The sequence below is a fragment of the Rattus norvegicus genome, chromosome 1 (assembly GCF_036323735.1).
Source record: "Rattus norvegicus strain BN/NHsdMcwi chromosome 1, GRCr8, whole genome shotgun sequence".
Classification (NCBI taxonomy): domain Eukaryota; kingdom Metazoa; phylum Chordata; class Mammalia; order Rodentia; family Muridae; genus Rattus; species Rattus norvegicus.
In genome coordinates, this window is record NC_086019.1 from 189,168,828 (window position 1) to 189,185,361 (window position 16,534).

Below are 16,534 nucleotides of genomic sequence, written 5' to 3' on the forward strand. Positions count from 1 at the left end.
TACTAATACTTGCAGACTGCCAGCTCCTGATAAGGAAGCAGCATGGCCTCCCTAAAGTAAGGACATACGATGCCATCATCGGTAGGCTGCTAGGATCTGGGAAGCTCCAGACAAGGAAGCCCAATGGATGGTACGGTCTCATAAACTAAAGAATCTCCCTTCCTAAGAGAAGAACATCCATCTCTCCTGCAGTTATAACTTTGAGGATATAGAGGATGGCCCTGCAGAGAGAATCTTCCACCCCAAGAACTCCCTCTGCCCATAAATCCTACCCCCTCTACCATGTGTCTATACTACCTATTTCTGAGGTGAGACAATTACCCCTAATTATTCTGATTAAAGGACAATCTATAGCTGTTGGAGGTCATTTTTATTCTTTCTTTTATTTCCACATCAAAGGTGATCAATACCAATCTAACAGTCGGGAAGTAGAGAAAGATGAATGCTGGTTCTCTACCTTCGGTCTCCTTTCTATTCTGTCTGTGACTCTGGCTCATGGAGCACTGCTCTTCACATCTGAGATGGGTCTTCCAGTCTCTGTTAGGGTAGACATGCACAGAGGTTGGTTTCCAGGGTGATTCTTAAGCTTATCAATTTGACAGTCAAGACTAAGAACCTATGAATGGTTTAAACACCTGCTTTGCGCCCTCTAATAAGAACATAAAATAGAAATCAAGACCCTACTGGAGACTGGAGAACATAGTAGCAAGCATGCCTGTGCTGCCACCCCCTCACCTTACCACAGAAACCACACCACTACCAATACAAGATTGGGCTAGGGTATCCCAGGGAGAAACTGGCCACCGATCTATGTGAAATTCCCAAGAAAGTTTTCCCAAAAAAGTAACAACAACAAAACAAACAAACAACACCCACACCATCTGTATGTAGGTGATATCCTTTGGACATGAGGAATTATGTCAGTCTGTAAGGGACAATAACCCCTAGCCATAAAGAATAGCTTGGCCCCAGCCTGACCTGTTCACTCCACCTGCAGAAACAATATGCCCAGTTTCAAAAGCAACCCACCTTGCTTCCAGTTAAACCACAAAAATAAATAAATAAATAAATAAATAAATAAATAAATAAATAAATAAAAAATAACTGTAACCTCCTGGTAGCTGCCCATGTTCTCCATCCTCTCTAAGCATCCTCGACCTTCATCCCTCAGAAAGGTTGGGCCTCTTGCTGTTCTAATAAGGCAGCCTCAGCTGTGGGGATTGAAACCAACTGCTTCTCTGCCACCTTTTTCTTACACCATCCTCCTGACTCACAAGCTCATGCCCATTCCAAGCCAAATGAAAGCCCTGTTGTCCTCTGAAACTTTAATTTTTTAAGGTCTTATTTTTAATGATGGTTCTTAAATACTTTAACCTCCCTTGTAACCCACCACCCACTAAAGGTAGTGGAAAAGGAAGGATATGAAGAAGAGGACCTGCTTAGAAAGGTTCTTTGGAGCAACTCCCATCGGTGTTGTCTGGAAATCGGCAGTTCAGTTCACAGGTTCACAGGCAGCAGCAGCTCAGTCCACTAGCAAACACTTCACAGATACACCAGCAGTGCAGTTCATTAGAGTTGGGATAGAAAACACGAATCAGCAGCATAGGCACTACCTAGCAGAGACAGTCAGGCCCCAGCCTCTGCTCGAGTGAGCAGGAGGGACCAGGAGGAACACAGGAGAAGTTCTCAGCTGTGCCTCTCTCAGGGAAGTGAAGATCAGCGAAGATGTAAGACCTATAAGCCTTGTACAAATAGCTGTACCAACAAGCCAAGCTCTGTTCCCATCACCATTCGTTGAGCCATATTTATGCCCTCCAAACATCACGTGTCCTCCACGTGCATTGCCTCAGCATGTGCATTGCCTCAGCACGTGCATCCAATCAGCCTGAGTCCCTGGAGTCCCAACAAATGCGTCTCAACTACAAACTGTAAGGTTGACCAATGCATGAGTGTTGTTAGTGAAAAATCCTTTATCATACGTCCTTTCACGAGTTCGCTTTAGCAGAACACCCTCTCTCCAGTGAAATGCTCCTTCACATGTCTGCCTTAGCCTTTCATCTGGAACACTTCAGGAAAACACTCCTTCATGTGTGTGCCCCAGCAAAACACCATCTGACACATCTGACTCTCCAAACAATCCTTAAGTTGCCACTTTAGTCCTCTGTGAAGGTAGCCTGACTCTACCATGGAGCCTCCTGGCCCCTCTGCCACAGGGTATCCTGGCCCCTCTCCTTCCAATGAAGGGTGCCTTAACTCCACATTAAGCCTCTCTTTCATTTTTTTAAAAAGATATTTATTTATTTTATGTATATGAGTATACTAGCTGTCTTCAGACACATCAGAGCAGGCATTGGGTTCCATTACAGATGGTTGTGAGCCACCATGTGGTTGCTGGGAATTGAACTCAGGACCTCTGGAAGAACAGTCAGTGCTCTCAACGACTGAGCCATCTCTCCAGCCCCCAAGCCTCTTTTTCTAACTCTGGTGTGACAAGGACAATGTTGCCTCACTTCCTATATCAGGATGACAGTGGAGGAGGCCTAGGTTTGATGTTTTTAAAGTCACCTGATTAAATGTGACTATGTTACTCCACCAAATAAATGTACATGAAAGAGGCCTCTGAGTCCCCTTGGCATCATTTCCCCTCTTTGGGCCATGCGTCTGATATTTCACAAACCCTATTATCTTTATCTACCAGGAAAGCAGTCTGTCTCCAGAGCTGCCCTCCTGAGAGCACATCCGTGATGAATACGGTCCAGGATGCGTCAGCCATAGCACATGAGCCCCACAGTCAAGGAAGGAATTAGTGTCTCTGAACAATTGCACAAAAGGAAGAAATTTCCAGTGTCCCTCCAACCCAGCCTGGCTATTGTCACCTCTGGCATTGGAGGTGATTAATGCGCATGTGAATTGATTCCTGCGATTATGCACGAGACCATTTTTCCCCTTTATGGATCCCTGACACTGAGCTCACTCAATGGGCTTTATTTGCATCGATCACTTTTTATGGTATGATTAAATTTGTATGGAAGAGAACCAATTAGTTTTGTTTTACACTTATTGAATGCATTTTAGAGTCAGACAGATTAACTCTCCACACTTAGGGTGATTTATCCAGTGGCAGGAGACTTTGGGGGACACTCAGGGACTCATCTCCAGCCAGGCATGGGTGCTCCTGGCTGAAAGGAGCTGTAGCCTCTGAGAAGCAGAGCCAGGGAGAGGAAAGGACTTTGGCACCCAGATCCCAGTAGAGCAGGCGGGGCTTCTCGCAAGATCGTAAATAGAAGAGTCTTGGTGAATGTTAGTGAATCAAGTGAATTTTAGGAGCCGATAAAGCTTAGTTTGAAGGGAGATGCGTCCTAGGCTACAGCAGAGAACAATGGAGCAGCTTTCAACTCTAAACCTCTCCCCAGCCTTTCCCCTCTCCGGTGTGACACCCATTAAATTTCTTTGAGCCCTAACAGATATAATAATGTGGGAGAAAATGAGAGAAAGAGAAGGGTATGGTGAGAAGAAGAAAGGGGAGGAAGAAGAGGAAGGGGGGAGGGGCAGATCTTCCACCTAGACAGTTGTTCTCCTGCAGAAGGACAGCCTTACAGATACAATCTTCTACCCCAAGACCTCCCTCTGCCTATAAAATCCTAACCCTCTCTACCATGTGCGTATACTCCCTGTACATAAGTGTGAGAGTACCTTTGAGAATAATGTGGGAGATATAAAGTACCCCCTATACCAGCTTTCCTCAACAATCCAAGCAGGAGCTGGCCTAGCACTGTTTGATGAGAGTCAGCCTATTCCAAAGTCCTGAATCAGACTCTCTGTTGTTCCCGGCTGGGAGGTATTGTGAGTCTCTTGAAGCTCTCAGTGCATAAGGCCCGTCACTGTAAAGAGAGGAGGCTATGAAGATCCACTGAGCTCCTCCACACAGCCTTGTCACCCTCACAAATCAAGAGGTGCCTTCTTCATTATCCTTTACTGCATCCCTGATGAATCTACCAGGACGAAATAGAGCAGACAGGACCGAATAAATAACAACGCTGAGAAGCTGAGAGTCTGAGATCAAGGTATTGTTGTAAAAATATAAAAAATAAAAAAAAGTATAGTTGTCTTTTATCCCTGCTAGGTTCTGCACCGCGGTGTCCCAAGATATCTGCTGGATATCTTAGTTCTCAGTCAGCAAAGCCTCTCACCTGCTTTGCTCCATCCCATATCACACTGCCGAAGGCCTCTCTCTGAGCCTGGCAGCAATCTCTCTACCTATCTAGTTCCCAAGGCAAGTTTTCATGCCAGAAACACACATCCCAACTCCATGGAGGCCCAGACCAGCCGCCCCACACTCCATTACACTTAAATCTACACATGAAAGAACACACAAAACAATAACCTTAGATCCAATTGGTAAGATATAATTGCCCACCTAAAAATACAAAACCCAGTACCATCCATCCCTTAAGAACATTAATAACAACCTGTAAATACACAGAGCGGAATCTTAACGTCACCTGCCATGGCTTCTCTCCCTCTCCCTCCTGTCTCTTCTTCCTTTCCGTTCCAGTCTCCTCCTCTTCCTTCAAACTTCTCTCCCGCCATTCTTTCTTCTCCTCCAATGACAGGCCTCCTTCTATCCTGTACCTGCACTTCACCAGTATTTTACAAATTCAATGGGGAGAAGGTTCTGGTGAAGTCACCTGAGTCCTGAGTACTTGACTAGGCAGCTGTCCTTGGGGCAGTGGAATTAGCATCAAAATACAAATAACTCCAGGGCAAACCACAACATCAAGGCTCTGGCTTGAAGCACTTAGAAGCTGCTTTGCCATTGCTGGCTCCTTACGTGGCCTCACAAGTGAGACTGAACACGGAGGCTGCCATCTTTGCCTTTGGTCTGAGCCTGCCTTTGGCTCACAACACTGAGATAAGTCATTGTTCTTAACCTTTCCTCATGAGACACCTTGAGTTCCATGAAAACTAGATTTTATGTCAGACCCCTCTCCCCAAAAAGACACAATTGTCCTTGAGGCTGAGGGTGAAGCCTGCACTGAAACAGACCCACAACCACCTTATAACTTACAGAGTAATGACTCAGTAGGGAAGGCTGGTGCTGGGACAAAGATGGATCCATGATGGACAGGATCACAACTTGACCAAGACTGCTTAGCTATGCATACCTTTTGCCTTCTATTTAAACCTAGACCTCCTGTCAGGGCTCCAGAGATAGATTCACTGTCACTGTTACCTTTCCTCTGTCCTTTTCTTCAAAGGTGTCACTCTAACTAAATCTCCCCCTTCACTTGTCTCCTTCACTGGTGTGTTGAGGTTGGGTGCCTGAGCCAGTCTCGTTTGGGGCCCAGGCATAGATGCTAATATCTCTGGTAACAAGCATGGTGGGCTTTGTCAGAGTCCCCTTTGCCTGCACATGGCCACCTTCTTAATGGGTTCTGCAATGGTTCTCTCCCTCACCGAACCTCCAAATTTCCTCCTCAAAAGCACCAGGGCCATTTTGTTAGGATAACATGATGGGGATGAGGAGGCTGTAGGTTTGGTTTGTTTGCTTCTGAGGCCGTTTCTCTGTGTAACCCTGGATGTCCTGGAACTCACTTTGTTGACCATGCAGGCCTTGAACTGAGAAGATTCTCCTGTCTCTGCTCAAATGTGTGTGCTATGACCTCTTGGTATCCAGTCATGGATTGGAAAGAGAGAAAGAAGGAATATATAAGAGGGTTTGGAGGGAGGAAAGGAAGAGGAACTAATGTAATCATAGTATAATCTCAAAACTAAAACAAATTTAAATTAAAAAAACAGGAGGGGAGAGAGAGGAAGAAAGAGAGGGAGAGAAAGCTCACTGCCTCCTCTAACTCCAGCTCTAAGGCTCTTGGCAGGTTCTTGCATTTACATGTCTTTGCCCACACATAGACATGCAAATATGCAAACACATAATTGAAAATAAATGTAATTAAAAAGAAGAAAGTCAAATACCATTCCAAGCTCTACTCTAAGCACAGGAGCCTGCTGTGCCTCTGAGGCAGCTGGCTCTGGGCTCTGGGTGCCAACTGTCAGAACATGATTTTTGCATACATCATGGAGAATAAATAAAACTATTCTGCTTGGAAATTTTTTTCATTCAATTGTTTTGTTTTTTTTTTTCTTGAGCGTTTCATGCATGGATATTGTTTTTATATCATTTCTACCACACACTCTTGAAGTGGGAACTTCCCCTTCCAACTCATCTATGAAATCCCTCTCAAATCCACTGCCTCCTCTTTATTATTGTTACATATATATGTACATACACATATATGCATATAAATACAACCCACTGAGCTCATTTATTGTTACTCATATATACATGTATCAGAGCTGACCACTTGGGATTGGTTAACCCGCCAAGGAGCTCATCTATGGGAAAGAATGCCCCCCCTCAGGGTCATTAATTGCCTATAGCTCCTTATCTAGGATTTGGTCTTTATGAGATTAACTCCATCCAGGTAAGCATGTCCTCTGGTATTTTTGCTGTGCAGGCCTTCCTAGGCAGCCATGTTGTTAAGATTTCGTTAATGCAGCTTCTTGCCATATATAGAAAATATGATCTTGCAGAAGTCCTGGTCTTCTGTCCCTTACAATATTCCCATACTTTCTTCCAAAATATCCCATAAGCCTTAGGTGTAGTGTTGTACTGTAGATATATCAGTTGAGGATGAGATAAGATGCTCTCTACATTTTTGCCCATTGTGGATTTCTCTGATGATTTCTGCTACAAAAAGAAACTCTTCCTAGGTTGCTTTGGTCATAGTGTCTCTTCACAACAGAATAACAACTAAGGCAGAAGTCAGTTCTGGGAGTGGAATATTGTTATGACAGGCCTGACAATGCTGCTTGTTGGAGAAATGTGGACTTTAAGACTTTGATTAGGAAAGCAGTTGACTGCTGTTAGGCTTAGTGGACCATCCTAACAGGAGTGCGGAAGAGAGTAATGCTGAGAGCAATGTGGACTGTGGAGGCCCAGCTCAAGGGGTTTCAGAGGTGAAAAACATTAGCAACTGGCCTAGAGAGAAATCTTGTGATAGTTTGGCAAAAAAAAAAAAAAACTGTTTTCTGCTCTTGTCCAAAAAAATCTCCTGGAGGCCGAATTGAAGAGTTTGGCCTACTACAAGTAGCAGAGATTTCAAGGCAGCCCAGTGTTTACTGTGTCATGTGGTTTTTAGTGATCACTGGTATACCTATCTACCACGAAAAACAGCAAGGGGCAAAACGAAATGTAAAATATCCAGTTTGAGAAGAAACAGAGAATGTAGCATTAAAGCCAAGTCTTGTGCTCAAAGAGATGAAAAGTTTAAGGAAAGGTCATGGGAAAATAAAGTGAATAGTGTCCCTCAGGGTCAGACCCCACCGAGCTAAGCTTCCAACTTGTAAAAAGAAAAGTATATTCAATGAAGGAAACTATGAACAAGGCAAGACTTCTGCAAATGTATTTCAAGGATGGGGCCAGATTCCATCCCCGGCAAGCAGAGGAACATCAGCATAAGTCACATGATTCTAGCTTTAAAACAGTTGTTCTCAACCTTTCTAATGCTGCAACCCCTAAATTCAGTTCCTTGTGTTGTGGTTGACCCACCCCCAACCATAAAATATTTTCATAAACTGTAATTTTACTACTGTAATTCATCATAATAGAATGTCTGTGTTTTCCAATGTTCTCAGAGGGGTCACGACCCCTGGGTTCAGAATCACAGCTTTTTTACTGGAGTAAAGGGGTTAAACACTTAAGGAAAGCTGCTGAGTCCAGGAATATGGTAGGGGTCTGTCTATTGCTATGAAGAGATACCATGACCACAGAAACTCTTATCAGTAAACATGTAATTGGGGCTGGCTTACAGTTCAGTGGTTTAGTCTATCATCATGGTGGGAAACACAGCAGCACATAGGAAAAAAATGGTGCTAAAGGGGTAGCCAAGAGCTCTACATCTGGATCAGCAGGCAACAGGATAAGAGAAAGACACTGGGCCAGGCCTGAGCATCTAAGAAACACTTCCTCCAATAAGGCCACATCTACTCCAACAAGAACACACCTCCTAATAGTGCCATATTCTATGAATCTATGAGGCCATTTTCATTCAAACCATCACAGGGACCCCTGAATGGGAGCCCTGAGAGACCATTGTGTGAGGATATGAAGTTGAACCCTGAACTGAATTGAAGACGTCAAAATGTTAGAGATGCCACAGCTGTGAGATAACTGCCAATGAGAGTTTCAAACAGTATGTGCAATCAGCCCAAGAGAGAGAGAGGTGTTGTGGTCCACAACCATGGAAAGAGTGGGAGATCTGAAGAACCCTCTGGCAGCAGGCTGAAGTTAAAGGAGTTGGAATTTGCCCCACTGTGCTTTGGACTTGCTTTGGTCCAGTGTATCCTCCCATTGCTCCCTCTCCTCTCTCATGGAATGATAATGTATATTATGTGCTATTGTATGTTGGAAGTTATGTAATTTGACTTTGGTTTTGATTTTATAGAGGGTTATAGAAAAGAGATTGCCTTAAGTCTTAGAAGAGACTTTTGGACTTTTAAACTCTCAAGACTGTGAAAGACTATGAGGACATTGAAGCTGGATTAAATACATTTTGCATTATGATGTGGTTATAAGCCTATGGGGGTCAGGGAGTAGTGAAATTTAGTGATTTGAATGAGACTACCACCTTTAGGTCATATAGTTGAATATTTGGTTGCCAGGTAGTGGACTGTTTAGAAAGGATTAAGAGGTGTGGCCTTGGAGGAGGTGTATTACTGGGGGTGTGGACTTTAGTTTTCAAAAGTTCAGTCTTGTGCTCTCTCTCTCTCTCTCTCTCTCTCTCTCTCTCTCTCTCCTTTCCCTTCCCTTTTTCTCCCCTCCCCCTCCCTCTTCCTCTCTCTCTGCTGAGTGTGCTTGTGAGTTAGATGTAAGCTAATGCTCTAGCACCATGCTTGCCTGCCTGCTGCTATGTCTCCTATCAGGATGGTCATTAACTAACCCTCTAATACTGTTAGCAAGCCCACAAATAACTGCTTTCTTTTATAAGTTGCCTTGGTCATTGTGTCTCTTCCCAACAATAGAACAGTAACTAAGACAGGGGTGAGAGTTACACCTTCCTGTGGGTTTAAGGATAGATGCTTAGAATACCATTGCCAATTATTCTGGTTTAGGAAAAGAGCAGTAGCAAGTTCTCCTCTAGGGGACATGATCTCACCAGACTGTCCTTTGTTTTGGTTCATGGGGAGCTGGACTATTGATTGCCTTTCTCCCTAGATGCTATTTCATCTTCAGATACTATGAGAAATAGTCTTCAAGAGGAGATTCCAGGTTGCTTAGAGCTCAATTCCCCCAAGCCCTTGTCCAAAGTATAAGCTGTCTTAACTGGGTCTTGACTTCAAGTTCTGGGAGGTGAGACTAGATGTAATGAGAGGGTCCCAACTGGCAGGACTGTCATTAGTCTTGACCATGTGTGCTGAGTGGAGAGTTCCTTACAGAGAACAGATGGAGAGCTAACAAGTCTCAAAGCTGGAAGATGGGGTAGGAGGAGGAGGTAGCTGCCACTGGCTAGTAGCCAGAAGGTGACTGAGACGGGGAAGGTATGTGGCAGGTTGTGCAGGGAGCTTACCTGTGTTTCCATGTCATGGGGAAGCTAGAGTCAGACATGAACAATTTTAGCCTGTTTCAGTATCATGGAAGATTGTTCCTTCTTCAACTGTGGCAGATAGTGCTTCTGGATACAGTAGTCTAGGTCGGTGTCCATGGTCTTTTATAGATAAAAGTACTCCACTACCGGCTCTTCTGGTTTCACATTTGTCAACTTTACCACATGTAGAATCAACTAAACCCAACTACCTTGGCACACCTGTCAGGAGATTTTCTTGACTGGATCATTTAAGATAGAAAGACACCTGTGAGGAATTTTTCTTGATTTAAGATCGGAAGACCCACCCTAACTCTGGATCATCTGAGATCAGAAAGACCCACACTAAATCTGGACCAAACCTTCTGGTGTAGCCTATAAAATAGGACCTGGAAGAAGAAAGATTTTGCTTTTTCCCTACTCACCTGACAAGTTCTTCTATCCTACTGCTAAGGCATTCCTTTCCTGGTACTAAAACCTACTTCTTCAGGATTTCAACATATACCAAAGACCAGCTGAGACATCCAGCCCCATGGACTGAACAGCTACTGGGTTCCGGTCCTTTCCATTGGGAGACAGACTTTGTTGGACTTGCTGGACCACAGCCTGTAAGCCACTCTAACAAATCCCCTCTAAGATATAGATTCATTCTGTCAGTTCTGTTCCTCTAGAGAACCCATACTACTACATCTGGCTTTTAAGGTTTTCATTGAGAAACAATTGTTATTCTCACGGGGTTTCCTTTAAATGGATTTGTGGTTTTTCTCTGTGGCTTTCAGTGCCCTCTCTTTGTTCTGTATACTTAGTGTTATAACTATAATGTCATGGGGAATTTCTATTCTGATCCTGTTTATTTGGACTTCTGTGTGCTTCTTGAGTCTAAATTGCTGTGCCTTTCCTTCTTTGGTGAGCATGTTGAAGATCTGGTCTATGGCATTGACTTGAGATTTCTCTCCTTATATGCCTATGATTTTGAAGACTTAATCGTTTAATGGCATCTCATAGTTCCTATGTGTTTCCTTCATGGGTTTTCCTTTTTTAAATTCTTCATATCCTTTGCTTCTCTGATCCAATAATTCTATTTTATTTTCAAATTCTGATATTCTATCTTTGACTTGATGCACTCTACTTGTAAGGCTCTCCCCAGAGTTTTCTTACTTGGTTATTTAACATTTCAAGACTACTTTAATTTCAACCCAATTTCTCTTTAATACTTCTTTTTTAAAAAATAAGTATATTTTCTTGGATATTTTATGTATTTACATTTCAAATGTTATCCCCTTTCCCCTCTCTCCCATACCTCCTCCCCCTGCTTCTATGAGGATTCCCACCCACCCACTCCAACCTCAACACCCTGGCAGTAACCTGCATTGGTGAAATGAGCCTTCAAAGGACTAAAGGCTTATCCTCCCAATGATGCTGGACAATGCTATTCTTTGCCACTGGAGTCATGGGTCCTTCCATGTGTACTCATTGGTTGGTGGTTTAGTCCCTGGGAGCCCTGGTGGGGTTTGGTTGGTTGATATTGTTGTTACTCCTATGGTGTTGCAAACCCCCTCAGCTCCTTCAGTCTTTTCTCTAACTCCTCCGTTGGGTCCCCTTGGTTAGTCCAATGGTTAGCTCCAACCATCCTTGTTTGTATCAGTAGGGCTCTGGTAGAGACTCTCAGGAGACACCCATATCTGGCTCCTGTCAGCAAGCACTACTTGGCATCAGCAATAGTGACTGGGTTTGGTAATAGCACATGAGATGGATCCCCAGATGGGGTAGTCTATGGTAGACCTTTTCTTCAGTTCCTGCTCCACTCTTTGTCCCTGTATTTCCTCCTGTGAGCATTTTGTTCTCACTTCTAAGAAGGAATGAAGTATCTACATTTTGGTCTTCCTTCTTGGGCTTCATATGATCTGTGAATTTTTTTCATAGGTATTCCAAGCTTTTGGACTAATATCCATTAATCAGTAAGTGGATACCATTTGTGTTCTTTTGCGACTGGGTTACCTCACTTAGGATGATAATTCCTAGTTCCATCCATTTGCCTAAGAACTTCAGGAAGTCATTGTTTTTAGTAGCTAAGTAGTACTTCATTGTGTAAATGTACCACATTTTCTGCATACATTCCTCTGTTGAAGGACATCTAGGTTTATGAGAATTTTATTGAGTATTTTTGCAGTAATTTTCATGAAGGAAATTGGTCTGACGATCTCTTTCTTTATAGGGTCTTTGTATGGTTTAGGTATAAGCATAATTGTGGCTTCAAAGAATGAATTTGATAGTGTTCCTTCTGTTTCTATTTTGTGGAATAGTTTGAAGGGTATTGATATTAGGTCTTCTTTGAAGGTCTGATAGAATTCTGTACTTAACCCATTTGGTCCTGGGATTTTGTTATTTTATTTTTTGTCCTTTTTTTCTGCTTTTTTGTTTTGTTTTGTTTTTAGTTGGGAGACTTTTAATGACTGCTTCTATTTCTTTAGGGGTTATACAACTGTATAGATGGTTTATCTGATCCTTATTTAACTTTGGTACCTGGTATCTGTCTAGAAAATTATCCATTTCCTTAAGATTTTCCAGTTTTGTTAAGTATAGGCTTTTGTAGTAGGATCTGATTTTTTTTTTAATTTCCTCAGTTTCAGTTGTTATGTCTCCCTTTTCATTTCTGATTTTATCGATTTGGATACTGTCTCTCTGTCCTCTGGTTAGACTGGCTAAGGGTTTATCTATCTTGTTGATTTTCTCAAAGAACCAACTCCTGTTTTTGTTGAACCTTTGTATAGTCAGCTCTGAGATTGATTATTTCCTGCCATCTACTCCTCTTGGGTGAATTTGCTTTCTTTTGTTCTAGAGCTTTCAGGTGTGCTGACAAGTTGTTATTGTATACTCTCTCCAATTTCTTTTTGGAGGCACTCAGAGGTATGAGGGCAAGTTTCGTGTCTGAGGGCGCAGATGGGGACTAGAAGGGCCCCACGCCAGGCTACCCTGTGTCTTCAAGCCCTGTGCTCTCCTGGCGGGTCTCTCCTATGGGCTTTGGAGGCAGAGGGCTCCTGGCAGACCAGCTCTCTGCAGGCTATGTGTCTGAGGGCTATGGAACAGTCTCTTCAATACTTCTATGTCTTTAGACTTTAGACAAAGCTTGACTTGTCCTCATCATTTCATTCACACTTATACTTGTGCTTCCTTGTTCACATTTATTGTTATCCCTTAGGGTGGTCAAACTGTTGTTTGTGTCTCCTTTAATGTTCTTGAGTTATTTAATGAAGTATATGATTTTTCTTTAAATTCTGTGTCTCAGCGTTCATCTACATTATTCTCATTGGAGAATATTTCTATAGAAATAGTGCCTTTAGAGAGGGAGATATACTGCCTTTCAGATTGTGTTTTCATAATGAGACTGGGCATGGGGCTTCTTTTGTTGGTTGTGTATTTGGTGTGAAATTCTAGGCTGTCTTTGTTCAGTGGAAGTTTAGAGGACTTGTTTTTGTTTCTCAAGCTTGGTTGATTTCAGATCAGGTTTGAGGAGTTGATAGGTCAATCATTCAGATAGTTGGTGTTGATTCTGGATAGGACAACAGGGATGATTCCAATTCAGTAGTAAGGGGGAAAAGTATGTGGATAGAAAAATGGATCGATCTTCTGGTGTGCCTGCTGTGTTGCTCTATTGATGCATGGGAAGGTGAGGATTGAGTAGCTTGGTCAGGGTCTTGGATATTCACCAGGCTAAGCAACTCTATAGATTGTGTCAGAGGTCGGATATGTTATGGGTGGTCCTACCATCAGGTATACTCACTGGACTGTACTAATATACAGAATGGGCAACCCAGGCTAAGTCTGGAAATTGGAAAGAATACAAGAGAGCTAAGGTCCAGAGAACTTATCAAAATTGCATATATGTATGTCAAAATGTATGACCCAAGCTAGAGTTTGAATATCTTGAAACCAGTTTGTCTCAATGAAGAGTGGAAACATATCTTGAAGTCTCTATATAGGCAAATGGGTGACAAGCTGATTATCCTGGTGCCAGAGCAGCTTCTATCACTTAGATGAATTCATTAGCTCAACATGTAACTAAATAGATATCTCAAAAACATTACTGATACATGCATGTGTGTGTGTATAGATAGGTAGATATAGATATGAATGAAGCTATAGCACAAACACATGCTGCATAATTCCTTATGTATTTCATTTACAGTTATATATTACTTAATGATGGGGACATGTTCTGAAAATATGTCATTGGGCAATTGATTTCATTGTACTATTTACTATAAAGTGTACTTGCACAAACTAAAGTAGCTACAGAAACTCTAGGCAATAAAATATTGTAGACAGCATCATACATGTATCACTCAGCAAAAATCCTGTGAAGCCTATAACTATGTGTGTGTCTATGTGTATGTATGTGTATGTATATGCATATGCATACATATGTTTAATACCATGGTTGTTATGAATGCATATATCATGCAAGAGAAGGACACCCACCCTAAGAGAGTTGAGAATGAACAAAGAGGAACATGAAAGTCATCAGAGCTACCTAAAATAAATTTCTTAACCAAAAAAGATTACAAGGTTTGGGTAGGCAGTATTTCCTACATACTCACATGCTGGGACTTTGGTCCAGACTCCATGTGCTACAGAGAGGTAAGGAGTTCATGAGACACTAATTTTCTGACTCTCTCTAATCTTTGAAATATGTGTTAATTTTTTGTGTTTTAGTGAACAGAGGAAATTGTTATAGTTAACTAAACTGACATTAGGCTCCCTGTACTGGTCCTAGCTGGAACCAGCTGGAATAAATTCTCTTCTCCTCCCACATCATATTTTCTTAGACAGTGGGAACATATCAAATAGTCTCCCTGTCACCTGGCAGCTGTCACCATCCAAGGGCTTATATTCTGGCTGGGTTGCATTCAGACATACAGCCTCTGTTCTCCAACCCCTCTATCACTGAGTCATTCAATATTTGCAGAATGTCTGCTGTGTGAATACTAATATTCTTGGCCTCTGAGCTCTTTGTTTAGGGAGTGAAGTGAGTACATAACCAGATAGTTATAGCACACTGTCTTCACTGAAGAGTGTAAACAACTATCTTCAAACCAAAGAGAATATGATGAAGAAAAGGCTGAGCTTTGAAGAAGATCAGGTCTTTGTCTTGTTTTTGATTCTTTTGTTTTGTTTTGTTTTGTTTTGTTTTGAGATGTGGTCTCATTATGTAGCTCTGGCTGTCCTGGAGCACACTATGTAGACCAGGCTTGAATTAGAGGTATGTGCCACTATGCACTGCCTCCTCTTTAAGTGAAGATTAGAGCACTTCTTGAAGGAGAAAGCAGAGACAAGTACCCAGGCAGAGGAACCACAGCCTGGAGATGAATGAGTCATTGATGAATCCAGATGGTGCGTGGGATGAACATAGAAGAGGACATCCCATGGGGACACTGTAGAAGGATGGATGCCCTTGTCACCCATGCTGCTGTCTTAACTGAAGAGCTCTGGTTGTGTGCACTCTATTCTGGACTTGTCAACAGCAAATGTTATAAGTTGATGGCTACGAAGGCAGCTATAGCATCTCTAACTAATGTAGCCTGTGGTTTCTCCTCACCCACTTTAAGCTTCAGGAGGACCACCCTACCAGCCACAGGCTGTTCCATGTTCCTGGTTGGATGCATATGCATGCAACACCCCTGATCTTAAGATGAAACACACACACACACACACACACACACACACACACACACACACACACACACATTAACTTGCTTTTTTTTTTAGCTCAATGGCCAGAAATTTCTAAGCCTCCCATGGCTAACATGCTCTTATCTTCATTCCCAGTTCAGCACCTCAACGTAGTTGCTCAGTTAACTTTAGTCCTAGCTCAACACCTCTAAATCTGCCCTCAGCTTATGTAGAACTCTACCTGTGATCTTACACGGCTGGTGGCTTTCTCTCTTGGAAGCATGGCAAATTTCCTCCTGCATCTACCAACCTGCCTGCATGAAACAGGAAGTCTTGCCTTTCCACCACCCAGCCACTGGCCGCTAGCATCTTTATTGGTTAATCAAGAACCAGTTGGGGAACAGGACCTTCAGCATTCATTCCTGGTCAGACCATCAGAACCACCCTCTACAAGGTAATATGATGACTGTTTTTGAAAGCCACATGAAATGATCTCCAAGGGACAGTGGCTGAAGAAGCTGCTGAAGATAAAGAGAATTGCTGCTATATCCTGTACAGTACAGGTGCATTTTTTTTCAATAAGGAAATTAATCTAACAAGCAATCCCTTAACCTTCAATGACTTGTTACTTCAGTGGCTTGTTCGACCCAGCAAAGTGTATCTGGCTGTTCAGCAGTCTTCCTTGAGTGTCTAAAAACCATATTCCTTCAATGATGTGGCTCCTCTATGTTGGGTTCTCAACTTCCAATCTTACCTATAATATTCCAACCACAATCGGCAGAGCCGACTACACAGACACGAGAGGGGGGGCTTGTTTGGGTCTAGAAAAGGCTCATCTCCCTTCTGCTCACATACTACTAGATCATCAGCACTGAACCTGTGGCTTACAAACCCTTTAGGGGTCAAACAACCCTTTCCCCATTGGAAGACACATATATTTGCATTATGGTTCAAAACAGCATAAAATATAGTTATGAAGTAGCTGCAAAAATAATTTTATGGTTGGGAGTCATAGCGTGAGGAACTGTATTAAAAGGTCACAGCATTGGGAAGGTTGAAAACCTCTGAACTAGATGGAACACAATCGGCATGGCCATGAACAAAGGAGACTAGCAAACGTAATGTATCTGTACTTCCAGATCATTCTTCAGTATGTGCCATGGGTCTGAACAGAAAGGGCTGGGTGCAAAGGTTTTCTCAAACTGCGTTCCTGGGTTACTGGG

The 16,534-nt window shown here is 42.7% G+C and overlaps 1 long non-coding RNA gene across 1 annotated transcript; it reads right to left on the minus strand.

Moving 5' to 3' along the window:
- Positions 1 to 365: 365 nt before the first annotated feature.
- Positions 366 to 1,541, minus strand: LOC134485176 (uncharacterized). Its single transcript, XR_010063154.1, has 2 exons — positions 1,436 to 1,541; positions 366 to 537 (listed from the first exon to the last, which is right to left on the minus strand). It is a non-coding gene; the product is annotated as an uncharacterized LOC134485176 (long non-coding RNA).
- Positions 1,542 to 16,534: the final 14,993 nt, after the last annotated feature.